The sequence below is a fragment of the Vipera berus genome, assembly GCF_964194415.1.
Source record: "Vipera berus genome assembly, chromosome: 4".
Lineage (NCBI taxonomy): Eukaryota > Metazoa > Chordata > Lepidosauria > Squamata > Viperidae > Vipera > Vipera berus.
In genome coordinates this window covers 12314214-12334238 of record NC_138206.1, presented here as the reverse complement: position 1 = coordinate 12334238, position 20025 = coordinate 12314214, and the positions used below count along the sequence as shown (strand labels likewise).

At 39.3% G+C, this 20025-nt stretch overlaps 1 protein-coding gene across 1 annotated transcript in view; it reads right to left on the bottom strand.

Annotated features, from left to right (window-relative positions):
- Positions 1 to 20025, bottom strand: part of FAT3 (FAT atypical cadherin 3) — a gene marked incomplete at both ends in the record, with an annotated part of 425634 nt that overhangs the window by 232047 nt on the left and 173562 nt on the right. The gene's annotated exons all lie outside the window — the stretch shown is intronic.

The following is a 20025-nucleotide window of genomic DNA, read 5'->3' as shown; positions in this document are numbered from 1 at the left end:
TTCTTGCCTATGGCAGGACTAGAACTCAAGAGTCTTCTGGTGATTGGCCCAAAGTCACCCAGCTGGCTTTCATGCCTAAGGTGGGACTAGAACTCACAGTCTCCTGGTTTCTAGCTTGGTGCCTTAACCACTGGACCAAATTGGGTCTCATTTGTTCAACTAATTAGGGAAAGAATTCCGAATGTAATGTAAGCACCATTCTCTCAACTTCTGATAACTTCCCATGGTATGAATTATCAACAGCATTGCTCAAAGAGAATTCTTCTTTTCTGGGATGACTCTATTTTTCTAGCAAATACATGGGCGCTACATATTTCGTTCTTGATATAGAAGCAAACAGGACATACAATCCAGCAAAAAAGCTATGAGAATCAAAACCAATTTGGTAGTATCTGCTACTTCAATCACTTCTACATTTTACAATTACGTGCAACAATTTTGCAGCCATAGGTATGAAAGCGAGCAACGTTATGCATCTCTGGAGAAAATAAATACATGAAAATAAATACACAAAAATGCTTATAGACAGATGACAGCAAATCACTTTAGAGACTGTTGACACTTTAGATTGATTTTAAGTCTTCTGGACACTTTTGGGGAACATATTTTTTCACGCTGGATTGAAGGAGAAATAAAACTCCCAGAGTGGAATATTCCAGTCATGTTTAGGTCAGCTATTATTATTTAGAAAAGACTTAGACATTTTCAACATGATCACACATCACACATCAGTCTAGTCAATGATGTCACCGATCAGTGGGAAAATAGAAGACCCATCAAAGGCACAAGAAATATTGCACGTGGCACTATAAAGTGTGAATTACACACCTCAGATCTCTGGACTGTGGGATTTCTGATCTCTGTGATCCTATGAGATCCCCCACAGGAACTGCCTTTGAGATCCCCCGGTACGATCTCTCAACTGTTGAAATCTCCAGACAATAGTAGGAAAAATTCTTTTTTCTTGTACCTTCACAATCACATTGTTGAAATTTACAAAGAGCCTAATTAGAACACATTTTCATGATTATATATTTTTTTACAAAATGGCATAAAGTAGATGTGTAATCCTTCAAACAGGTTTAACAGGCCTGATTTACTGAAAATAATAATCCACGTCCCTCTGTCCCAGTCACAAAACCTTCACCTAAGGCAGGGGGTTTTCAAACTTGGCAAATTTAAGACTTGTGGACTTCCACTCCCAGAATTCCTCAGCCAGCCCTGAAGACCCCTGACACATTACAATTCACACATTACAATTCACATTACAATTCACACTTGCCATCCATCACTTTCACTGCACTGAAAAATCACAATGTGTAGGAAGTCTGCATATTCAGTGAACAATGTAGTAATCAGAAGAGGATTAAATCTCCTATTCCTGAAGAGGTCTGTCAGCTGGGTAATCTTGCAAACAAAGCTGCATCAAATTTTCAATAAAGCCTTCTCCTATCTTGTCCTTTTTACAACTTCCAAACTAAACTAAGCTGGGTTAGGCACTGTTATCTACTCAGCCCCAAAGAAAGAATTGTTTCCACTAATATTTCATTATTTCTCTCGCTAGAGCACAGTATGAGGTGGGAGCACTTAGTTCAGGTGTTATTTTTTTCTCATGACTTGCTTAACTAGATTTTGTTGTGCTATAATTGTCTATAAATAAAAGCGCTTGTTATTTCCATGAAAAGAAGGGTGGAAAGGGTTATTAAAGCTGAAGGCCTTTGAAGCATGCCAGTATTCTAAAAAAATAAATAGGGTACAAACTTCATTGGATTAATATTTGCTTTAGATATAAATAGCATTACAATTAAAGGTAGTTTACATGCAGTTAATGTGTTTATTTGCCATGAATTAAAACACGTTTTCTCTTTTTGTTAGAAACAACTTGGGGGTGACTTTGGCAGGCTACACAAAGTTTTGCAAAGTTCTCTATACTTCTCAGGCTGGACAGCTACTCCGAGCCATCTTTTAGCGTGGAAAAGTAGAACGCGTTCAATCGGATAGAAAGCAAGGTCCTGATGTCATGGTTGAAATGATGACTACACCATTCATCATTGTATAATTAGCTTTAGCAATGGGTACCTTAGACAGAAATCTGCAACACAGGTAGTCCTCGACTTACAACAGTTCATTTAGCGACCATTCGAAGTTACAACGGCATTGAAAAAAGTGACTTGTTTTTCACACTTATGACCGCTAAATCATTCCTGTGGTTATGTGATCAAAATTCAGATGCTTAGCCACTGACTCATATTTATGGTGTCCTGGGGTCTTATGAAAGTCCCCTTTTGGGACTTTCTGGCAAGTCAATGGGGGAAGCCAGATTCACTTAACAACCAGGTTACTAACTTATCAACTACAGCGATTCACTGAACAACTGTGGCAAGAAAAGTCATAAAATGGGGCAAAACTGACTTAACAAATGAAATTTTGGGCTCAATTGTGGTCTTGTGCTCCTGGGTTTGCTTCTTGTCCGGAATATCTTGCAAGGCTGACATCCATCTTGCAAGTCTCAAACTCTCTTCCAAAGTGAGGCAGAAAGTCCCCGTCATAATTTTCAGGGTTCTACAGTAATGTTCTAGATGTCTTACAAAATTAGTAATAAAAATTAATAAGCAGTAGTGGTTGTATCAGAGCTTTATTCAGAAAAGTACATCTCTTCTATCTTTCCAATTTCAATAAAAGATAAAAAACAAGTTGGAGAAGTCAATAGTACACCAGTTTTTCTTCTCTTAAAGGTTTTTCGGATTTTCTTTTAACACAATTAGTCCATCACAATAGTCACGACATGAAAAGTGACCATATGGAGCCTAAAAAATTGCCCAAATATGCAACTGGACAGCATGAATTTGATTTGTTTGGTCATTTTTTCCTAACTGATTTTTAAGGTTACCCAGATACAAATCACTTTGGGTACCTTTCAAGCTACCGATAGCAGTTAATGCTAAAATCAGCTAAAATGAGATGGTCTGAGCTTGAAAACAGGGCTCAAACCACATTATGACTTAGAGCACTTTAATCAAAAAGTAACCGCAGACTTTTCCATTGGAGTATGGCTTCCAGGAAGTAAGAAAAGGAGAACATGGTGAAATCTTATTATTTCACCTCTGGTTTTGGTGGAATTGATAACTTTTTTTCTTTGAGGAAATCACAACCTTAGTTCTCCACATCATAAAATATACCTGATCCCTTGAAAGAGAAAACAGCAACTACTGTCATTAATATTTAAATGTATATGTTTAGAATAGAATAGAATAGAATAGAATAGAATAGAATGGAATGGAATGGAATGGAATGGAATGGAATGGAATGGAATGGAATGGAATGGAATAGAATAGAATAGAATAGAATAGAATAGAATAGAATAGAATAGAATAGAATAGAATAGAATAGAATAGAATAGAATGGAATGGAGCGGAGCAGAATAGACTACTTTATTTGGCCAACTGTGATTAGATACAGAAAGAATTTGTCTCCGGTGCAGAGGCTCTCAGTGTACATACAAAGCAACAGGATGATTATGATGATAATGATCATCATCATTCCAATAAGAGTGGATAGAAAGAAAATAATAAGAAAGATAATTAATAATATACCGCCAAACCACATGGGTAAATATACATAGATATTAGACAGCACTGTGGGAATTAGGTATTCAGCAGAGTGACAGCATGAGGGAAACAACTTTGTGTCTAGTTGTTTTGGCATTCAATGCCCTCTAGCGCCATCCTGAGGTGTGGAGTTGAAACAGTTTATGTTCAGGATGTGAGGGCTCTGCAAACTTCTTCTTAGCCCTCCTTCTGTTGCCCAACGCTCAGTGACTCTGAGTGGTAAAATATTTTAAAACTCTTATTAATTCCAGTTAAACATCTTACCTAGCTAAACTGTAAATGGGGCATTGCGATTCCTTATCACCTACCAAATCCATCATTAGCGTAATCATGATCATGACAACAGCTGTTCTTCCCCACCTATGCATGCAATGACTGAATGAAAGAAAAAAAAAATAAGATGACAGAACAATGCTCTCTACATGGGGCTTCCCTTGAAGACCACTCGGAGGCTCCAACTGGTACAGAATGCGGCCGCGAGAGTTGTCTTGGGAGTTTCCCGGTACTCCCATGTTACACCTTTGCTCCGCGAGCTGCATTGGTTACCAGTTGTCTTCCGGGTGAGGTTCAAGGTCTTAGTGATGGTTTTTAAGTCCTTACATGGCATGGGTCCGGAATACCTCGGGGACCACCTGCTGCCGGCGTCGACTCCCCTCCGCCCCGTGCGTTCCCACAGAGAGGGCCTCCTCAGGGTGCCTCCAGTCAGAGAATGTCGGCTGGTGGCCCCCAGGGGGAGGGCCTTCTCTGTGGGTGCTCCGGCTTTGTGGAATCAGCTGCCGGTTGAGCTCCGGATGGCACCGGATCTCCGCTCCTTCCGGCGCGGGTTAAAGACCCATTTATTTGAACAAGCTGGCCTGGCCTGATGGGGAATTACTTAGGGTTTTAATATTTATATATATATTTTATTGTTTTTATTGTGGGCAATAATTTAATTCTTTTTTAACTTTTGTACTTTTGTAGTTTTAAGATATGCCCTGTTCACCGCCCTGAGTCCTTCGGGAGAAGGGCGGTATAAAAATTTAATTAAATAATAAAATAATAATAATAATCTTCCACCGAAAATTATTAAATAAATTCAGAAACGGCTTGTTACAACACAGGAAAATAAAACGATAAAGGAAAAATAATTAAAACAAAGTTCAATTTAAAATACATTCATTGCAAAGGCAGTCTCGCAGTTCTTATTCTGAAGCATGTTTTAAGCAGGCAAAATGCACGATGTAGAGACAATGTTCTTAGGAGTGGAACGGAATCGTAACTGCATCGAGATTATGTTTTACAAAAAGATGGAAAGATTTGGTATTATAGCACACACAATGAAGGAATGGTGATAGAACTTGCTAAGATGGTCAAATTGACTTCTTTGATTAGAGTATCTAGGTTTATTGCTGTCTGGAAACCACTTATAGACTTTTTGTGTGAAAGAGAAAAGAATGAACATGATTTATGGTTTTGATGATCAGACAGAATCAATTATAGAAAGAAGAGAGTTATGCTGTAACCACAGAGTAAGAGGTAAATTTACAATTGTACTTATAACTGCTGTAAATAAGTTCAGAGGCTGTTCCTTTGTAACTTCTTTATTTTCTTTTTTTCTTTTTTCCTTTCTGGCAAATTTAGCTTTCTCTTTGATTTCTTTCTTTTTCTCACTTCATTTTTAATCTTCTCTTTTTTAAAAAAAAAACTTTAATAAAGTTATATCCCCCCCCTCTCAAAAAAAAAGAATGAAATGGAATGGAGAAGTGTGTCCCTAGGAATAGCATGAGAAACCCTACTTATCAAATCTGTAGTTTACTTCAATTATTAGCATTTTATTAGATAGCAGATATAACAGAGTCACCATGTGATCGACTTAACAATTGCAGCGATTGCTTAATAACTGTGGCAAAAAAAGATCATAAAATCAGGCACAAATCGCTTAACAACTGCCTTGCTTAGCAATGGAAATTCTAATCCCAACATTCATCACGTTTTCTTGAAGGGACAGAATCCATACAGGCAGTCCTTGACTTATGACCACATTTTTTCAACGCCGCTGCAACTTTGAATGGTCAATGGTCAAGCAAACTGCCGTAAGTTGAGAACTACCTGTACTAACAATAATCACACTTCTCTGAGTTATCAGTCCTTAAACTGATAAAATAATTCTGGCTAAGTACAAACAGAGTATAAACAGACTTGCAGGGATTCCAGTTTTTGCGAAAGTTAAACAAGAGCCAGTTCGGTCTAATAGTTAAAGCACCTGGCTAGAAAGCAAGAAACTGTGAGTTCTAGTTCTGACTTAGGCATGAAAGCCAGTTAACTCTGTCCCAGCCCAACTCACCTCACAGGGTTGTTGTTATGGGGAAAATAGGAGGAAGAAGTATTAGGTACGCTCATCACCTTGAAAATATTAATAAAATATTAAGTATTATTTTTTTAAAAAAAATCTACATAAAATCCATAAAGGAAATAATATGAGTGAACTCCCCCCCGCTTCTATGATATGTGAAAACTCAGTTAAGCTTTGCATAAACTGTGAGTACAAAGTACCAAGGGTTGGCTTGGAGGGGATACAAATCTCTATTCACACACAGTTGGGGAGGTGGTGGGGGGAGATCAGGAGGTAAGAAAACTGGTTGGTTGAAATGCTACTGCAATTCCCATAAAAATACATTACTTGCAAAAGCACTGGTAAGTCACTGCAAAAATGAGTTTATTAAAAATAAATAAGAGTCACTGTGAAACACGGCAAGCAAGTCTATCAGAAGGATCCCAACGGATGAAAATATATGAGGGAAAGGGAAAGGGAAGTGAAGGGATTATCGACCTACCAAACAGATGGGGGAAAAATATCTTGTTTGAAAAATAAAAATTATTCTGCATTCATTTGCTTGCAGAGGTACTGTACACATACTGTTGTGTGATACCACAATGCATGTGGTATGGAACCAACTGCCGGTTGAGCTCCGGATGGCACCGGACCTTCGCTCCTTCCGGCGCGGTCTGAAGACCCATTTATTTGAACAAGCTGGCCTGGCCTGATGGGGGACGTTAGGGTTTTTAATGGGTTTTTATGCTGTTACTGTTTTTATCTGGGCAATTGTTTAATTCTCTTTTAATTTTTGTATTTTCTATTTATTTATATATGCCCTGTTCACCGCCCTGAGTCCTTCGGGAGAAGGGCGGTATACAAATTTAATAAAATACAAATACAAATACAAATGTGCTAGTTGCCTGCAGGCTTTACAGCAAGGTGTGCAGAACCCCAACCCATTACATGTGCCTTCTTTTCAATTAGCAGGCCATTTGCCCAGACCACCGTTAGGTACACACGCACACACACACCCATACCTTTCTTTAAAGGAATACACAGTGACCATTTTAAATTACCGAAGTTTTTTAACCAGAAGGAACGAGCGACCCGTAACAATTCTATTACTGTGCTCTCGAAACTCTCCATAATAACTCGACTTCAATTGCTTCTGACATGGAGCCAAGAAACTTTGACAGTGGGACATTCACTTCTCCTAGTCCCGCGCTTTTTATTTTTATGTCCTTACGCTCAAAAATTACTTGCAACCACTTGTATGCAGCTGAAGTGCAGCTAGCCCAAGAAAGAAAACGAGAAAAAAAGGAAGAAAGAAAGTGGAAAGAAAGAAAGAAAGAAAGAAAGAAAGAAAGAAAGAAAGAAAGAAAGAAAGAAAGAAAGAAAGAAGGAAGGAAGGAAGGAAGGAAGGAAGGAAGGAAGGAAGGAAGGAAGGAAGGAAGGAAGGAAGGAAGGAAAGAAAGAAAGAAAGAAAGAAAGAAAGAAAGAAAGAAAGAAAGAAAGAAAGAAAAAGAGGCAGGAGAAGCAAACACGCAATTCAGCAAATGATGTTTCCATGGAGAAAATGTTGAGACAGCACAAAAGCCCCGGATAAAGCAGTGCTTAACCCAGTGGTAGCCTTATTGTCACATGAATTCACAAACACTGACACTTCAGTAATGCTAGGAAAGTAACAGAGAAAAGACACTTGGCCATCTGTTGCTAGGGCTGACATCACCCTTCCGTGTCTTTGGCCTTTCTCTAGTTGGCTGATTAATCAGGAGGGCTGCTATAAGAGACCCATTCAGCAGCCTCTCTCAATGGCCAACAATTGAGACCCGGAGACAAGGATGCAGGCCACAGTTTCTCTCTCTCTCTCTCTCTCTCTCTCTCTCTCTCTCTCTCTCTCTCTCTCTCTCTCTCTCTCTCTCTCTCTCTCTCTCTCTCTCTCTCTCTCTCTCTCTCTCTCTCTCTCTCTCTCTCTCTCTCTCTCTCTCTCTCTCTCTCTCTCTCTCTCTCTCTCTCTCTCTCTCTCTCTCTCTCTCTTGTGCTTTAAAGCGACTTGGACATCAATGCCTCCTTGAAGGCAAACACTGTCTTAAATGACAGTGGGAGGGAATCAGTTAAAGAAACAGGGCATTGTACTGAGCTCCGAGGTGATTCAAACTGGTTCAATCTCTGTGGGAAATGTGAATCTGGTCTTAGAACTCATAAGAATCACAGGGCTGGAAGGAACCTCAGACGTCTTCTAGTCCAGAGCTCCCCAACCTTTCTGGCTTGGCGTGTCCAGAAGGAAAGGGAGCAGCAGGGAATGCACAAACGGCCATGACAGCGGTGCTAGCACGCCTGTGCATGTGCAAATGGGCATGCTGGCTGAGGAATTCTGGGAGTTGAAGTCCACAAATCATAAAAGAGCCAAGCTTGAAGACCCCTGTTATACCATATTGCAGCCAAATGGTTATCTGGTCTGATTTTGAAAACCTCTTGATGATGAAGCACCCACAACTCTGGGAGACAAGCTGTTCCACTGATTAATTGTTCTCACTGTCAGAAAATTTCTCATTACTAGGTTGTATCTCTCTTTGGCAAGCTTCCACGTTCCACCCATTACTTCTTCTTCTGCCCTCTGATACTCTACAGCAGGGTTGTCAAACTACCGGCCCATGGGCCGGATGCGTCACATGGAAGCCGCGCCCACCCCATGGCTGGCAATGGCAAAAGTGTCCCAATACATTGCGCGACGTCATGTGATGTTGCGAGTTTTACATGTCTGCTCTAGAGAGTAAGTCAATCTTCTCTTCTCACAAGGCCCACAAGTACTGAAAGACAGTTATCATGTCCCTCACCCCTGCCTGATTCTTCTTTTCAATAGGCCAGACATACCTAGATCCCACAATGATTTGTCATACAAATTATTTCCTTGTTGGCAAACTACTCTTTATGGCCTAAGGTGTCCTGCACTGAAACCAAGAATGGATTATTCAAGCCATCATGGCAAAGTGAACTTGACATGTGTGAACCTGGTCATTGCTGATGGTTACATGAAAATGAGGGCTTTTCATGCTTTTTTGGTGAAAAAAGGGCTGAACTAAGATACTATGATACAGCTGGAAGATTGGTTATTCAGTGGCTTGACCTCCTAGCTGAGGGGTGTCAAACTCGCAACGTCACGTGACGTGTCACCGACATATTGTGACTTTTTCTCTATTGACGGCAATGGGGTGGGCGTGGTTTCAACATGATGTATCCGGTCCACGGGCCGGCAGTTTGACACCCCTGTCCCAGTTGTCTGCTCCATACATAAACAGTTCTAATTCTTCACGTATAAATAATTACCTTCACCCAAAAAGTAAGAAATCAGCTAGAGCTCAGAGGTAAAGTTTGTGGAACTCAACTTGTGAGGGAAAAGAAGTTTAAGAAAGTAGTAAAAGGACATTTCAGTTAGAGTATTCAGCTCTCTTTTTTCCCCCTTATAACAAAGGAACTGTTCTTCCTTTGCTTAAGAGACAGTGACTGATGCATGGTTAAATGGGGCTTAAATGTGTGTTTTCCCAATCCCCTCTGCTGTCTTATCTGCTATATCCACCAGTGCAGGATTAGTTATCCTGATTCGTAACACTATGGGTTTTCATAGTGATTTCTTTTCCAGTAGAGCAAATTAATCTACACACACATATGTCCCTGTGTGAAAGAGCTCCGTAAAACTGCTAGATTATGAGATCTATAAAACCAGCTTTACCTGAAGACTCAACAATCAGATGCTGTGCCAAGCATTAAATTCTAAGGGAAAATTGTATACATGTAGAATCTCAAAGAATGTGTAGCTTTTCTCCTTTCAAAATGTAGGAAAGCTAAGGTATCTTTACAATCCCCAGTATAATGCTGACCTTTATCTCCTAGATGGGGGGAAAAAAATAGCGGAAGCAATTTGGCACAATAAAAGCATTAAAAATTCAGACAGATGAAATGAAACATGACAAATTTCTCAGCAAATCCGCACACCTGTACAGACCAGAACACACTTGGGCCCTATGATTCATCTACCTTCTACTCCAGATAAGGGTGGGGGGGGCGGGGGGGGAAAGAAGAAAGAGAAATAGTCCACATTAATCTGGCAAGTAGACTGTTCAGTTCTGATTTAGTCCATATGATTTTTAATCATGTCTGGCATATTTATGAATAGACAGACACACATTAGTTTTAATGAAGCATGCAATATACTTTCAGATGTAGAACGAAATAAAGCCAAATCCCAATTTTAAATTCTATTTTCTAATATTTCTTAGAATCCTGCAAGATATTGTCAGTTTTATGTCTACTGAAAACAAAGTTGTTGTTCAGTCCCTAAGTTGTGTCTGATTCTTTGTGACCCAAGGGGTAGGCAACCTTGGCTCTTTTATGACTCATGGACTTCAACTCCCATGAGTCATAAAAGAGCCGAGGTTGCCTACCCCTGCCATAGACCATAGTATGCCAGGCCCCTCTGTCCTCCACGTTCTCCCCGAGTTTGCCCAAATTCATGCTCATTGCATCAATGACACTATCTAACCATCTCATCCTCTGCTATCCCCTTCTCCTCGTTGCCTTCAATCTTTCCCAGAATCAATGATGTTAACCTAGTTCGGATAATGAAACATCAGCAAGAAAACAGCCCAGCTCAGAGAGCACCAAGGACCCCTCATTTCAACCCTGAGTTATAGGTACAGCTCAAGTTATTTTTTAGAGAAGGAAACTCAACCAGTAGGCGAGAAGAAGATGGGAGATGTGGGACATAGGAAGATTTATTGCTCTCAGACCTGTGATGGGCCAACCATTTTAGAAGCCTAGAGAAATTTATGAGAAATTGGGTTAGAAACAGCTATAAATTTGGGTGGCTGGATATTACTCCTTAGTCAGAGACTGTACGTTAAGTAACAATTTATGGGGGAAAACTATGAAAGAGGTGATTGGCCATCGTTTTTGAATTATCCAGGTTGGCTGTTTGATCTAGAGTGCTGAACCAATGAACCTGGGACTCAGCCACCCAAAAATAGCCCTTTTTCTGGGATATTAAGTGGAAATGTTTTCCAACAATGGCAACTTCTGGATCTGTAGATTTCAATTCCCAGAATTCCCCAGTCAGGACAATCATTGTTGAGAAAAGGGGGAGTTGAAGTCAACACAACTGGAAGCTTCTAAAGTAGGGGTGTCAAACTGCCAGCCTGCGGGTTGGACATGTCACAAGGAAACCGCACCCCACTGCCAGCAATGGGGAAAAAGTTCCAATATGTCACGCGGCATCATGTGAGGTCGCGAGTTTGACATGTCTGTTCTAAAGTTAAACACTTTTTCTCTCTGATCAGATTTTTTTTCTTTCTTTCTTTTTTTATGTGCCCCTCATCTGTAACTCAGCATTCTGGACACCTTGAAGAAAACCAAATCTTCACTGGGATGTTTGAGTGTTAGTTTGATTTCATGTACAACACAAAGATCTTCTAACAAGCCACCAGATTTTTTTACATTAAGATAGCTGATATACTGTGATCAAAGTTAATAAGGATAGTCCTTGACTTAGGACCACAATTGAGCTCAATATTTCTGATGCTGATCAAGACACTGGTTAAGTGAATTTTGCCGATTTTACGACCTTTCTTGCCACAGTTGTTAAGTGAATCACTGTAGTTGTTAAGTTAGTAACAGGTTTGTTAAGTAAACCCCATTGACTTTGTTTGTCAGTAGGTTGTAAAAGGGGACTACATGACCCCAGGACACTGCAATCATCCTAAGTATGAGGCAATTGCCAAGTGTCCGAATTTTGATCATGTGACCATGGAAATGCTGTAATGGTCATAACTGTGAAAAATGGTCATAAGTCACTTTTTCAGTGCCATTGCAACTTTGAATGCTCACTAAAGAAATGGTTGTAAGTAAAGAACTACCTGTAAAAGCTTACTAAAAAAAATTCCATTGATTCCCATTAAACAGATTTCCAAGAACTGTTCTTGGGTTAATCAGTTTGCTTAACTAATCAAATATTTTGAATTTTGTCTACCATTTGGATAAATGTACAAAGTAGGATTTATCCTGCAAAGCAGGGTTAGATAGCCTATATGTCTGAATATTTTGGATTACATTACATTGTCTTTGGCAATCTTGGTTAATAACCACACTGTAGACTCTTAAAGTCTCCAGGAGATCATATATAAAGTCGTAAGTTAAGCACTAAGCAAATTGTCTAATAAACGAATAAGGCTGGAACGTTAAAGGATATTGTTTTTAATTTTGTGTTTGTTTTTGGTAATAAAAAAGCACAGCTAATAGGAATTTTTTCACCTTCTCTCTGAATCTGTCAACATTCTCAGACTCAACCTACAATCACCTGCTTTAAGATTCAATAGCGGATTGCCCAACACAGGAAAATTAGGAAATATCTAATAATAATAAAACAACAACAACAACAATAATAAAAAGTTGGAAGGGACCTTGGAGGTCATCTAGTCCAACCCCCTGCTCAGGTAGGAAACCCTATACCATTTCAGACAAATGGCTGTCCAGTCTCTTCTTAAAAACTTCCAGTGTTGGAGCATTCACAGCTTCTGGAGGCAGGTTGTTCCACTGGTTAATTGTTCTAACAGTCAGGAAGTTTGTCCTTAGTTCTAGGTTGCTTCTCTCCTTGACTAGTTTCCATCCGTTGCTTCTTGTCCTGCCTTTGGTGCTTTGGAGAATAGCTTTGGAGAATAGCTTGACTCCCTCTTCTTTGGGGCAGCTCCTGAGATATTGGAACACTGCTGTCATGTCACCCCTCTTTTTCACACACACATTGGCTCTTGACACATAGTGAGAAAAAAATGTGCATATGTGTACATTTAAAAGTACAAAAGACCTCCCAACCCCATGACAGGGCAAGTTATTCCTTTATTGAAGCCCTAAGTATTGGTGCATCAAATGTCAACATCAAAACAATATAGGAAAAAAAATAATTACAGACAGTGTTAGTGTTGTAAGCTGATAAGAACCAGATGGTCTTTTGTATTTAAAGTTTGCTTTGTGCATACAAATGTGTTGGGGATCTAATTAGCCTTCTCCAAAACTCAAACTGGGTAATTACTATCATTATCTCCTTTTCAAATAAATCTGAAGTCTAAACTGCAATTAAGTTTTAAAAAAAATATTTTATTTTATAATTTAACGAATCTTCACTGGAATTTTTTTCCAAGGGAAAAGAATTGATGGGAAGACAAGTTCAGCTTAATTTTTTTTAAAAAAAAAAGATGGGGAAGATGATGGGGACAATAACTCAGCAAAAAGTGTGTCATGTTTTAAAATGATTTCCATGCAAGCACTGAGCACTTGCAAGACTAGCCCTTGTTTCTAAAATAATGCCTAAAGTGGTGTCAAATTTCACCTTAGGGTTCGCTAACAAAACAGACTTTAAATCAATACATATTAATGGATAATCATCAGGTTACTTTCTGCGTGACAGCTGGTAAGTCTGTGACAATGTGAAATTATACTTTTTTTAAAAAAATTAATAGGACAACAAGCAAGAACTAATACACAACATTCTGACTCTTTGTTAAATGCTGCTCTGTGCAACTTTCTCAACCTGCTGCTCTCTCAGCTGTGCTGAGACTGCAATTTACAGAATTCCCCCCCCCCCCAGGAATTTTTGTTAGAAATTCTAGAAGTTATATTTAATAAAATAAAATAATAAATAATAAAAAACCTTTATTGTCAAAGTACAACATGTGTACATTGAGATTAGCTGAGCCTCCCCCCGTGCTCTCTCCCCCCAACACACAGTGACAACAAACCCTCCATCCCACCACACTATGTGAACCAACTACACCACACACCGGCCTCCCAAGTCAATTCTGCATAAGATTATGTCCCATTTAAAAGCCTAACAGCCCACGGATAAAAGCTATTTTTCAGCCTGTTGGTACGGCTGGCTATATTCCTATATCTCCTACTGGATGGTAGGAGAGTATAAAGAGATACCGTCCAGGGTGTGAGTCATCCCTGAGAATCTTCCTCACTCTTCCAAGGCAACGAGCCCTGGCGATGTCATCTAGTGGTGTCAGGGAACAGCCCACAATGTCTTGTGCTGTGCTCACTACCCTCTGTAATACTTTCCTATCCGCGGCTGTCAGACCAGCATACCAAACCACAATACCATACGAGAGGACACTCTCTATAGTAGACCGGTAAAAGAGGGTCATTAGCTGTTGTTCTACCCTGTTCTTCCGCAAGACCCTAAGAAAGTGAAGCCTCTGTTGGGCCTTTCTAGCCACCTGAGTTGTGTTAACTTTCCAGGTCAGATCTTCGCAGAGGTAGACTCCCAGAAATTTAAAGGAGGAAACTCTCTCTACACAGTTCTCTCCGATGTGAAGTGGGGCAGGTTCCTCCTTTTTTCTCCGGAAGTCTAACACCATCTCTTTTGTCTTGCCAATGTTTAGGTGCAAGTTGTTGTTACTATTTCTGACATATCCTGAGGGTATCAGGTCTGAGAAGACATTGTAATTAAAGAAGACTATGCTGATGAAAGAGGTACCAGAAAAAGGGGAACAAGATGTTTAAGCAGTCAAAGCAGATAAGTTCTGCAGCTTGAAGTAAATGAAATTAACAACATTCTGAAAGAAAAAACTGCATCTTAGCAAAACTTACTAGAAAGTGTTTGGTGTAACATGCCTGAGTAAGGATAAGCTGAATCCACTTAATCCTGTGTGGAGCATGAGACTGAAACCAGAAACCAAAACTGAATTAAGGACCAACAGACGAGAATATTCTTAGTGCAAGGTTGAACTGTACCTTTTGAACTTGGTTGTTTTTCATTACCCAGGTAGGTAACATCTTCACTGAAGATGTTTGGATAATGAAAACATCTGCAAGAAAATTAACAGGCTAGGTGAATTAAGGACTTCAGATCAAGACTTGTCTTCTGCTGGAAGTATTAGTTAAGTGAAGCCTCTGAACGTCAATGAAAATTCAAATATAACATTAGTACTTAGGGTTCACAGCCATTCATTAATAATCAGGATATGGCGAGGAAACCAGATGAGTTCAACTTTTAAAACTAAAACCAAAATTATGAATTAATAGCTATGAAAGATATTTGGTGGCATGATTTTAACCCAAACCCAGATCTCATGTGACCCATGCTTCAGAGTTGCTTCAACCATAAGATGGGTGGCAAAGAAATTTAATAAATGTGATCTTAGCTGAAATAGTGCAACGTTTTTTGGCAATTTGGAGGCTCAGCTGATAGTCTTATCCACTGAAGTAGACCAGAAAGGGGAAAAAATACTACAACTCAATGATTGGCTACCCAAGTGGTATCAACTACAATGTTTATTTCTTGGACCATGTTTTGAGTTATCTACATGATGGGCTATTGGCAAGAGATGGTTTGCACCCCCCAAGAATTATTTAAAAAATGTCTTGGCACAGACAATTGTTGTGGCTTTAAACTCAATTGTTGACACCATCTTTATTATAGCCTAATACAGGGGTCTTCAAACTTGGCCCTTTTATGTCTTGTGGACTTCAACTCCCAGAATTCCTCAGCCAGGCATGCTGGCTGAGGAACTCTGGGAGTTGAAGTCCACAAGTCATAAAAGGACCAAGTTTGAAGAGCCCTGGCCTAATACCAAATTTAAACACCAAAAAGGCAAAATTTCTCCATTGCTATTTCGGATAACTCTTCTCTTACAAATAAGTGAGCATTAAATAAGTCTGCATTAACAGAGGGATAGAATCAAGATCAAGTGAAGTACTAATACCACTTTACAATGCCTTGGTAAGGCCACACTTGGAATACTGCATCCAGTTTTGGTCACCACGATGTAAAAAAGATGTCGAGACTCTAGAAAGAGTACAGAGAAGAGCAACAAAGATGATTGGGGGACTGGAGGCTAAAACATATAGGGAACGGTTGCTGGAATTGGGTATGTGTAGTCTAACGAAGAGAAGGGTGAGGGGTGACATGATAGCAGTGTTCCAATATCTCAGGGGCTGCCACAAAGAAGAGGGAGTCAAGCTATTCTCCAAAGCACCTGAAAGCAGGACAAGAAGCAACGGATGGAAACTAGTCAAGGAGAGAAGCAACCTAGAACTAAGGAGAAACTTCCTGACAGTTAGAACAATTAACCAGTGGAACAACCTGCCTCCAGAAGTGGTGAATGCTCCAACACTGGAAGTTTTTAAGAAGAGACTGGCCAGCCATTTGTCTGAAATGGTATAGGGTTTCCTGCCTGAGCAGGGGGTTGGACTAGATGACCTCCAAGATCCCTTCCATCATCATCTTCTTCTTCTTCTTCTTCTTCTTCTTCTTCTTCTTCTTCTTCTTCTTCTTCTTCTTATTATTATTATTATTATTATTATTATTATTATTATTATTATTATTATTATTATTATCTTCTGAATAAGCTAGACATCTCTCCCTCTCCCCCCCCCCAAAACAAAACAAAAAACCCAACCCAAACTCTTTTGATTTCAAACAAACTAATGGCTTCAGGGATAAATAACATTGCATCCTATTTCAATCCTGCTACCTATGGGAGGATGTAGACCATACAGATTAACAGAACTGGAAGGGACCTTGGAAGTCGTCTAGTCCAATCGCCTGCACAAGCAGGAGACTCTATATCATTCCAAACAAATGGCTGTCCAATCTCTTCTGAAAAGCCTCCAGTAAGAGCAGCCACAACTTTTGAAAGTAAGCTATTCCATAGGTTAATTGTTCTCACTGTTAGGAAATTTCTCTTTAGTTCTAGGTTGCTTCTCTCCTTGAGTGCTTTTCCATTGATTGCTTCTTGTCTTGCCTTCTGTTCCTTTGTAAAATAGGTTGACCTCCTCTTCCTTGTGGCAGTCCCTCAAATACTGGAACACTGCTATCATGTCTCCCCTAGTCCTTCTTTTCATTAGACTTAGACAAACCCAATTCCTGCAACCGTTCTTCATATGTTTTACTCTCCATCCTCCTAACCATCTTTGTTACACTGTGCCAAGTTCAGAGAAAGGCAACGAGGAGGATCAAGGGACTAGAAATTAAGGTCTAGGGAGAAAAACTGAAGGATCTGTATACATTTAACTGTGTCAGCCCTTAAAGATAAGGCAAGAAGATGCAGGAATTCTGGCTATGTTTTTCATTGAGACAAGGTACAGTAAAAGAACCTTGACAGGCAGTCCAAGTTTCTCTGTGTTCCATCGTATACTGAAAACCAAACCAGTGGAATTAAATTGAGTTTCTTGCTCATGTTTTCCTTTTCTTCAAGACTGCGTAATCTTTTGAAAGTACCCCCCCACCCCCAGTGAGTCTTCCTTCCCTGTTCTCAAGATCAGCTCTACTCTCCTTGACAAACTCTGAGAAGACTGAAGGGAGATTGCATACTTAGACGCTGAGACACTGAATGAGAAGTACAATTCATAGCAAAGTAAATGTATTACATTGATTAGGAAAATATTCCTAAGAGACCAGTTGGACACAGAATCCTATTACACAGAGAAATGGTGGGTTCCCTTCACTGGATGAGTTTAAAGAGAAGTTGGAGAGCCATTCATTCAGAATGCTTCCATTTTGATTAATATACTGAACAGGGGGGTTGGACTTAATAGCCTCCAAGGTCCCCTTTACCTCTATTATACTATGATTATGGGGCAGAAACCTAATTTTTTGCTGCATCTCAGTGCTGTCCTTGACTTTATATAGACTTTCTTTTTATCCCATAAATCTAAATGTGGTACTAATGGCTCAGAATAGACCACCACACTACTAATAGTGTGACAATTGACAAATGTAAATTTGGAGACAAACTCCTTGTGTATCTAATCACATTTGGCCAAATAAAGCTATTCTATTCTATTCTATTCTATTCTATTCTATTCTATTCTATTCTATTCTATTCTATTCTATTCTATTCTATTCTATTCTATTCTATTCTATTCTATTCTATTCTATTCTATTCTATTCTATTCTACTCCTTATTCTATTCCTACTCTACTCTACTCTCACACAGGCTTGTCTGTTGTCATGTTACATACTTAATTTCCTAAATCTAGTCAAACGTTGGGAAATCCAAAGACATGAAAAAACTTTAGGGAAGGGTGTTAGGTTATTTATCATTCAGGTCCATCTGGATTTTAATTCACAAGGTACCAAGAGTTGTTTTCCTATCGAACTAAAAAATTGGCATGCTGCCCATAATGTAAATTATCCTACAGTATGCTCAAAGTAGTAATTGCCTATGAGATAAGGAGCGGCTGGTAATTTCTTTTAATGAGATAAGAAACACACTCATTCTAATTAACTTTTAAATCCATCCCAATAGGTAAAATTTATCCCACAAAGGGGGTATAAAAGTATAGAGGGGTAAAAAATTAAGCAAATCACATCAGTCCTCTTGGTTCTCCGTCTTTAATGTGGAAGATCACGTGACCAAAACTGCCATATGAAAGCACCATACTGAACTCAATTAATGGGGGGAAAAACGATCAAAATCTGTCCAAAACCTAAAGAGAGGTGATAAAATTAGAACTTAATCCATTTATGTTGTTGTAGGGGAGGGGGAAGGAAATACATTTTAAGCAGTATAAATTCTGCTTTCAAAAACTGTGTTTTGTGTTTCTTTCAACACAAAAAAAGCCCACTGTCTCAGGGGCACTCACGGGAGTCAAATTCTCTAAGATGACAGGTGCGGTGAAATAATGAAGCTCTGCCTCTTCTATACATGCACAGCCATCTTGCAGATGTTGACCCATTCATACCTGGCAGAAAACCATGCATTGTCTTGAATCAAGCAGATTGTATATCAGAACTATACATCTGTACTTAATTTCATTACAGGTAGTCCTTATTTAGAAATCACAATTATGTCTGGCAGCTCTATTGTTAAGTGAAGTGGTCCCTAAGTGGGAAATCACATGGACATAACTGTGCTTTCCTTTTTTTTCTGCTTCCCTGTTTCCCCAGGCACTGGGATAATGAACAAAGAGTTTGCATTTACATTCATTGAAGAAGAACATGTTCCAAGAGAGTAAGTGGAAACACAATGGAGAATGCACATTGAATGGCAGCATACTATGCCCAGTGTATTTCCCATTGTGTGTCTGTTTACTCTCTTAGAATCCCTTCCTCTCCAATCTTTATACCCTGCAATGGGAGAAGAACAAAGCAAGCATTCTCTGTAGGCAATTTCTCATGTCTGATGTTTCCCTCCTCCCCACAAATAGTGAGATTGGAGAGGAAGAGATTACAGGAGTATAAGAAGGCCCACAATGGGGGATATACTGGGCTGGTTGTGTATTGCACTCATGGCTGCCAGTATAAGTGCATTGCTTTCCATTGGTATTCCCAAATGTGGATCTGCTTACTCTCCTGTAATCTCTTCCTCTCCAATTTCATGAATGCACAAAGGGGAAAAAAAGAAAAATAACAGGCCAGACACAGGACAATGAATATTGACTGGAATGGTGGTCAATTGACTAAGGAAATCTGTTAAGGTCCTTAATACGGGAATTGATCACAAAGTTACTTTTGCATCACTGCCCTTTGAATAGTTGCTGAATGATATAGTAGGTAAGTGAGGATTATCTGTAACCTTATGTAGTAAGAGAAAATACATGCAGTATTAAGTTTAGATTGGAACCTTGTATTCCCTTACCTGGAAATAAACCCAACAAAACTAAGTGTGTGGGGGGGGATTACTTTTGAGTGTCCCAAACTGGTCTTTTATTGAAGAAGAGAAATTCTCTTAATATTTGCAAAATATTTGAGGGGAGAAGAATGAGGAATGTAAACACAAGGAGACCCAATTTCTGGAAAGCCAGCTTACAGTTCCAAAATAATTCTACCATTTCATACTACCAAACCCACAAAAACACATACTTCTCTGGAAACTGTACGAGTTAGAAAGCAGTTTTAAACTTTAAAAAGTTTAAAAAGTTAAATCTTGTGGAATGTTGCCTTTACAAATGTGTTTTGATCCAGAACGAACCCAGGAGAATTATAGGCTAAATCTCAGACTTGAGAATATGAAACCGGTTCCTACCGTTTGGCTCAGGCTAAAGCCATGAAATAAACAAGAGTAAGTTTCATTTCATTTCTACTTCCTTCTCATGCACCATTCACCTCAACAAAGCCATGACTGAGAA